Source organism: Carassius auratus, chromosome 1, assembly GCF_003368295.1.
Source record: "Carassius auratus strain Wakin chromosome 1, ASM336829v1, whole genome shotgun sequence".
NCBI lineage: Eukaryota > Metazoa > Chordata > Actinopteri > Cypriniformes > Cyprinidae > Carassius > Carassius auratus.
In genome coordinates this window covers 19,354,076-19,362,848 of record NC_039243.1, presented here as the reverse complement: position 1 = coordinate 19,362,848, position 8,773 = coordinate 19,354,076, and positions in this window count along the sequence as shown.

The following is an 8,773-nucleotide window of genomic DNA, read 5'->3' as shown; positions in this document are numbered from 1 at the left end:
TCTCATGAAGAACACTGCAGAAATCAGCACGAATAGGATTTTGGAAGAAAGTTGTCACTTCTAGTATGTCAGCATAATTCAATGTCATTATAAAAGTCTATTCATACATCTAGGGCCAAAAATGAAAAAATGAATTTCCTCACCCTGTCATTCCAAACCTGTATGACTATCTTTCTTCTGAAGGATGAGGAAAGTGGAATGGGATGTGTGCTGTCATTGGAACATAACGGTAGACAATGTTTGTTATATTCTTTGTCTTTTGAAGCTTGAGAATAAAATAGAATAAAATGGTCATTATTTTGTAGTGGAATCACCCCCGCTGAAATACAACAAACGTGTGGATTATATTTTAAATAACCATATTTTTGGAATAATCCAGTGAATAAATATTCAAATGAAAGGTGTTTAATTTAATTCAAAACATAAGGTAAAACAAAATAAAATGAATTTTTTTTCTAGCCATATATATATAAATAATCACATGCTAATATCTGTTTTTGGTATAATACAGTGAATTAATTACTCAACAAATGAAAGGTTATTTGACTATTTTCAGACTGAAAAAAAAGTAATAAAAGTGATTTAAATGTAAAAATCTAAATATGGTCAAAATCAGCACCACATTAATATTTAATAAATGGTTTATGGTTTAACTCTATTTTCATTGTTGTTATCATGCGTAAGTAACGTCTGGCATCAGTACCAAATACAGCCTCACGTTACATAACACTTGAGTTCAAAACAGGACTTAGGTTATAAAACAGACAGTTCTACCTTTAAATACGGATTAGATGAGCAGTTTTCAGTACCCGTAAATAAGTAAACTCTACTTTGTCCCTAACAAAAACACGTTCAGCCACATGCGGACTCATTCAGCTCTTGTGATGTCACACTCTACATATTCATCGGCTGACACAGTTCGGTTGTTGTAAGATAAATGGTGAATTGTGAAAGAATTGGGATTTTTCGGTGTACTACTCCTTTAAAACGTCCATTTCTAAGGTACCTGTAATCACATCCCCCCCCAGACTGTGGATTTTTCCTCAAGGAATCATCGGGTTACGAGGCCCTGGAAAAATCTCAGCACATACTGTCCTCTCTGGACAGGGATAAGGGATATTATTGTGTGTGCAAGGCTCACAGCATGAGAGAGACCATTGTTTCGAGAGCGATTGGGACAGAGGAACAGAGAGGAGAGGGAGAGTAGTTTTACCTAACCGAGTCACAAAGATTTGTGTCTCCAGGGTTCAGGTTCCCAGACATCACCCCGCCCCCGTCTGCCCACTTTGTCCCTGAACAGAATTTTCCACTCGTTTTGGGAAGACACCTACATTCATCCGCTTCTCATCCTCTCATTATACAGTCGCCTATAGCAAAAGCAGACACTAATTTTGAGGGATTGTGCAGAAATAGAGTGAATAACTCATGCCCCAAAAGCCCACCAGAAGAGATCTTTATTTATCTGCTTCACTGTTGCATGAAACAGAGGTTAAATTACATTTTGAATTTTCTGCAAATAAACATCTTTTCAATAATTATGCCTTTTAAGCAAAACAATTAAAATGTATTGTGACTGTGTATTTTGGCCCAAATAAGCCCAGAAACTTCTTTCAACATTGAGAATATTCATCAAGTACGTATAACATCTTAAGGAGCAAGTCGATCTCAAAATGTTTTCTCTCAACATTACAAGACTGCATATCAGTTATTAAAAATATCTGTTGAGAAATGTCTTGTGATGGCTGGGAACATTAATCGAACCCATTTTACCCAAACTCGTTTAGATGAATTGAAATGAACTCATAAGAACTTGAAACAAAATACATTAGCCAGCTAATTTATGTACATTTCTTATTTTATTACGCTCTTGAAGCTTGACCAGTTTTGCCCTCGAGATGTCTTTGCTTACCTATAAACAGCAGAAACGCACAAAAGAGTAACACCAATATCTAAACACAAAATGGACAGTGAAAGTGAAGATGGCAGGTTGACACAACAAACGCAAAATGTCGCACGGGGTCATGGAAATGTGTTCTTCCGAAACCATTGTTAAACATTGGCCCATATGGTCTCTCTATTGAAATCAGGACTGTTCAGCCCTGTTAGCGATTAACAGAGGTATATAAGAGGCTATAGGATTACATTAAGAGACCTCATGAATGATCGGATCCAGAACTCAAAGGACTTCATACAGAACTCCATGTGTGAAGTCTTTCAAGCAGAAGAACCTCATATATTGGTACTGATCTGCAGTTGACTCCTGGATGAAGCTTAAAACCCAATGTGAACACACTGACCATAAACAAGTATGTCATGTTCACATGGGAACATGTAGGACTCGCTGGATTGTGGTCAGGAAACACATACTGTATTACAGTTTGCCAGAGCTCTACATTACCAAGCTTAAATGGTGCCAACCAATCTGGGTGAAAATAAATTTAGTAGAACGTTGTAAGAAACACTTGTGTAACATTTAAATAATGTTCTAATCACAATAAGAAAAATACAATACAATACATCTTTATTGTCAACCATGGTTGAAATTAGTGTTTGACCACACCAGCAAAAAGCTAAACACATACAGACACATATACAAAACACATAAGTACCATTATACCATTATCACATACCTTTTTGATTCATAAATCCGATCGCAGAAGGTACAAAAGATCTTTTATTAATATTTGTCTTTGCTCTGAGCATTAAAAATTGCTTCCCAGAGGGCAAAAACAAACAAAACAAACAGATCACACAGAGGATGAGTTGGGTCTTTTAATATACTCTCTGCTTTCCCAACACACCCAACTCTGTGATTTGACTAACTGTGTATAATAGTGACTCTTGCCAGATTATTTTTCTGCTTACAATTTAGATGCCCATACCATGAAGTGAAATTATAGGTCAGCACACTCTCCACCAACGATCTGTAGGCAATCTCCAATATGTTTTGACTTACTCCAAACCTACTGATTCCCTGTATTAAAAATAGACGTTGCATGCATTTTCTTAGAATATTATTATTGTTATCTACAAAACTCAGTTTACTTTCTACAGTATATGTGTGCCAAGATATTTCAAATTCTCAACCATCTCATCCGGGTGAACCTCCGTCATTACCAGCAACATCTTGCTCAGTACAAGTGATAACTCATTCCTTGGTTTTATTTATATTTAATACCACTATTATTACACAGTTCCTCAACATGTTTCATATTTTCAACCGACTCATTTATATCACCTTTTTGGAGAAGTCCTAACAAAGACATGCCATCTGCATACTTTTTAAGATTAAGATTAGAATTGTAAATCATAAAATCATTGAAATACAGTGAAAATAACACAGGTGATATGACAATTCCTTGAGGGGCCAGAAATGCATTCATCTGACAGCTGACCATTTTACCATACCCTCTGAGTACAGGACAACAAAAAGTCCTTAATCCACAGAACCAGGTACTAACAAGATATCAGTCCTCAGTGTGTTAAATGCTGATCTAAAATCTAAAAATAGAATTCTTACATATGCATTTGAATTTTGTAAATGATAAGTTACAAAATTCATCATAGTTAACACAGCATCATCAGTGCCCCTGTTTCGTCAGTGTCATGGTTTCTACCAAAAAATGAAGCCACACAACTGTTTTCAACACTTAATAATCAGCACCAATTCAGCATATTAAAATGATTTATGAAGGATCATGTGACACTAAAGACTGGAGTAATGATGCTGAAAACTCAGCTTTGATGTCATGAATAAATTACATTTTAAAATATATTGAAATTGAGAACTGACATTTTAAATGTACAAAAATTAAATAAAATATATATACTAATATTACTGGCTTTACTGTATTTTTAATCAAATAAATGCAGTCTAAAAGACTTATTTAAAAACTTAAAAATCTTAAAGAGCCCAGATAATTTGACAGTATTTATGTTTGTTAGCATTTTATGTTCATTCTCTCTGTCTTCTTTGAGCTTTGCTCTTGAACAGTTTTGCCCTCATGGTATCTTTGCTTACCTATAAACAGCAAAGATTTAGAATTTCAAAAGAAGGAACACAAATGTATGAAGTCAAAACAGACAGTGAAAGTATTACGCTGCATGTAGCCGATTCACACAGGATCACGAGACACATCAAGCAGAGTATTTGCCACACGATGATGGAAAATCTACTTAAAACACAGTTTTTACAGTTATTATTGCTTAAAGGTTAAAGCAGCAGAGTGTGGCATTCCAGGGGCGACAAGATCAGCTGCTTAAATCAGCAAATGTTTAAAGCCAGTTTTAGGTTTTGACACTAAGAGTTATAGATCCAAATTTACCAAAGAAATAACATGTAAAGCATTTTTTGTCATCTATTGTGAGTTTTCCGAGTTGGTCAGGAAAGCTTTGGCTACTGAATGCCAAATACAGAAGTAAAGTCTGACCACTTCATAAGAGTCAAAAGATGTATTTATTCACTGGATCGCCAATTCTGTTTTCCAAACTTATTAGGTGTGTTTGAGGACAGATAATGGAGATGCCTTGTGTAATAATTGGCAAAATCTGCATTTGGTGGGCAAAAATGGGCAAAATGAAAACAATAGCAAACAAAAGATCCAAAGGGTGAGCAGTGCATTTGCTTAGGCACACTTAGGTAGTTTTGACAAAAAGTAGTGTGTATTATCCTATAGGAAAGAAAAACTGTATATTTTGTGAATATCTCAATTGTTTCTCTAACAGAGAGATAAATCTTGGGCCTCAGATTTATCTATGGAGAAAAAGGCCATAGTATCTCTTTTCAGAAAAGATCTTTATATGTTAGTTTTATGTCTTTAATATAAATTTAATTAAAAATTGGAGACCGCTAAGACAATAAAATGAAATTCACATATCCACATTAAAGTTATTACATAACTTTATTCAAAAAATATGCAGTCTATGAAACTATGTGTTCTAAATATTTAAAGTCTATTTTTTTTTATTAATTTTAGGGATAATAAAATAATAGAATAGAATTTCTCAAGTTCAGCAGATCTAAACTGCTATCCACATTAATGTTATATATGATGCTAGAGGTCAGAGGAGAATGGGCCTACTGATTCAAGCTGACAGAAGAGCAACTTTGACTGAAATAATCACTCGTTACAACCGAGGTATGCAGCAAAGCATTTGTGAAGCCACAACACGCACAACCTTGAGGCGGATGGGCTACAACAGCAGAAGACCCCACCGGGTACCACTCATCTCCACTATAAATAGGAAAAAAGAGGCTACAATTCGCAGGAGCTCACCAAAATTGGACAGTTGAAGACTGGAAAAATTTTGCCTGGTCTGATGAGTCTTGATTTCTGTTGAGAGATTCAGATGGTAGAGTCAGAATTTGGAAACAGAATGAGAACATGGATCCATCATGCCTTGTTACCACTGTGCAGGCTGCTGGTGGTGGTGTAATTGTGTGGGGGATGTTTTCTTGGCACACTTTAGGCCCCTTAGTACCAATTGGGCATCGTTTAAATGCCACGGCCTACCTGAGCATTGTTTCTGACCATGTCCATCCCTTTATGACCACCATATACCCATCCTCTGATGGCTACTTCCAGCAGGATAATGCACCATGTCACAAAGCTCGAATCATTTCAAATTGGTTTCTTGAACATGACAATGAGTTCACTGAACTGAAATGGCCCCCACAGTCACCAGATCTCAACCCAATAGAGCATCTATGGGATGTGGTGGAACGGGAGCTTCGTGCCCTGGATGTGTATCCCACAAATCTTAATCAACTGCAAAATACTATCCTATCAATATGGGCCAACATTTCTGAAGAATGCTTTCAGCACCTTGTTGAATCAATGCCACGTAGAATGAAGGCAGTTCTGAAGGGGAAAGGGGGTCAAACACAGTATTAGTATGGTGTTCCTAATAATCCTTTAGGTGAGTGTATATATTATATATATATATATATATATATATATATATATATATATGTGTGTGTGTGTGTGTGTGTGTGTTACATTTATTTTTATAAATTTAACATCTATAACTTTATTATGCATTTAGCAGACACTTTTTATCCAAAGCGACTTACAGTGCATTCAGGCTAACATTTTTTTACCTAACATGTGTTCCCTGGGAATCAAACCCACGACCTTGTGCTGCTAACGCAATGCTCTACCACTTGAGCCACAGGAACTTTATAAGAAATTTAAACAAAACAATAAAGTGAAATAAAAATAAAAGAAACATCATTAAATAAAATGATATTTCAAAGTTCCTCTGGCACTTTATCAACACAAATAGCAACATAAATAAAAAAAACATTTCTAAACGGCTCCCCAGTACATCAAGTACATGACCTTCGCTTGCTACGTTGTCTATGTTAGTCCCTGTGAAAACTCAGCAGTGCAGAGCGAGGAACACGAGGCTGGATGAAGAACATGGAGAGCAGGAGAAAGAAGTTGAAAAGTTCAGCACAGAAGATTGGGAGGAGGGCCGGCAGCACTCACAGTGGTTGTCACACCCACTGTCCTTGGCTCTCAGCTCCCAATCGGCCATCCTGTTGGAGGTCATTCCTCTGTCCAGCACACTCACGTTCAACTAGAGATCCTTTACTTCCTGCTTGTATAGTCATTCCTCACATTCCCATTTGTCCTCAAGGTGCTTCTTTGCAGCCAGTGGACAGACGGGTGAGTTGTCATTGCACAATGTCATTTCCAAACAGTAACGCAAAGGCCAGTGATACATTAACTATTTGAGAAGATTATTATTATTCACCTCCAAACAGATGGTACACTTATTAACATGCCTGTGTAACCAGGAAAAGTGACACTGAAGAACGCTGACTTTCTTAGGTCATAGAGGACGCGCTCTTAAAAATCAGCTGAATTTGATCTCAGACTCTCAATACTACTTTAAGTCAGTACACCCATTTTGCAGCCCAGTTATGTCCATTGTGAGAACATATAGTGTGTGATTTGATTTTACCCACTAGTAACTCCTTGCATAAATAAAAAGAGCATACAGAACATATACAGTGGTTTCTGTTACAAGGTAAATCATTTACTTAATTAGCAAAGACCTTAAGTACTGTTCCAATCGACCAAAATGATGCTGTCCCAACCACCCAAACGTGATGAAAAGCTGGATTAAAAGAATCATAACACACCATCCTTCAGAAATGGTTTCATGACTCTTTGATGAATAGAATGTTCAAAAGAACAGCATTTATTTGAAATAGAAATCTTTTATAACATTATAAATGTCTTTACTGTCATTTTGAAATTTGTCTTGCTTAACAGAAATATTGCATTTGAAGTTTCATCTTAGACGTGGAATGAAGAGCCACTGAAATCAGCCCACACAGCAAGAGAGAGAGAGAGAGAGAGATAGAGAGGTGCAACTCCCCCATTTGCACCAAACTCTCCCAACAATCTGCTGTTGCTAAGCAAACAGCCTGCATGCTAGAGCGTGTGCTTTAAATATTATTGCCAGCAATCCATGAGACTCAGATATCTTTTCAATTACATCCCGACACCAGGGGTGCAATCTGAACATGGTTTTCCTCAGAACTTTAAAAGACAACGAAGCACGGAGGATAACGTAAACAGCCTGCTGCTAAAACAAATTTGTGAGAACTTTTCCACATCACATAGCTCCTTTCTAAACAGATTAGATATGCATGGAGGGCCTTTCTTGAAAACATGCACTAGGCTCAGAGGGCGTATATGGGATCAGAATCACGCCAAAATTTATTGCAGCCACATAATAATAAGCAAACATCTAATATTTAAAAACACATGTAAAATAATAATGCACAAAACCGAAAAACAAATGCATTTTTTTTCAATAACAAACAGCGCAGTCATGGATCGAAAACTAATAAGCGTATATCAAAAATTGAAACACATTTACAATTATATTGTACAAAACTGAAATATGAATTAAAAGTTTCCTGCTCATATGTCATTTTTTTGCGTGCTTGTGGTCTTTTCCCCTTTGCTCTTGTTTCCACATTCTGTGCTTGCGTTTGCAGTAGCAGTTAGAGTTTCATGTACGTAAATCAGGGCAGGCTTCAGCGTCACCATTGGCCTGCAAGTTCTAGATTGACAGTTGCTCCCTATCCAATCAGTCCAAGGGGGAGTTGACGTTACTCCAATGCGACTCGTGGCTGCTGTGGCAGGTGTGTGAAGTAAAGGGTGATGGTGACACAGGAGTGGATTTTCAAATCTCTCCCGTCCCACTCCCGCAAAAAAAAAAAAAAACCTGTCCCATCCCAATCCCACAAAAAACCTGGGGTGGAAATCCTGTCCCGTTTCCCGGAATGACTCATGTTCTCTCCCACTCCCATGTTGTATTTGTATTTTTTTGGCCAGAATCTGTCCGTTACAGTGAAAAAATACAGCACAGATCACAGCATGCCCACTTTAGTTAAATACAAATTTAAAATGTAGTATTTTTATTTTTATTTTATTGAACTGAAAGCCATCTTAAAGGGGGGGGGGGGGGGGGGGGTACCTATAGAGTAGTACTGCATCCTTCATATCTCCAAAAAGTATTTAGTTTTATTATTTTTATAAGAGAAAAATAGTCTCTGCCAATTTTTTTCGGAAAAACACGAGCCGCCGGAGGCGTGACGTGTGGGCGGAGCTAAAGAATCACGAGCGCAAGTAGGCTTTTGCGTTGAGAGCTGGAAGCTGTGACATTACCGTGAGGAAAAAAAAACCATCATCCAAAACAAACCATGGCTAACAGTCAGATTCAGCCGTTTATTTATGATCCAGAATCAGAT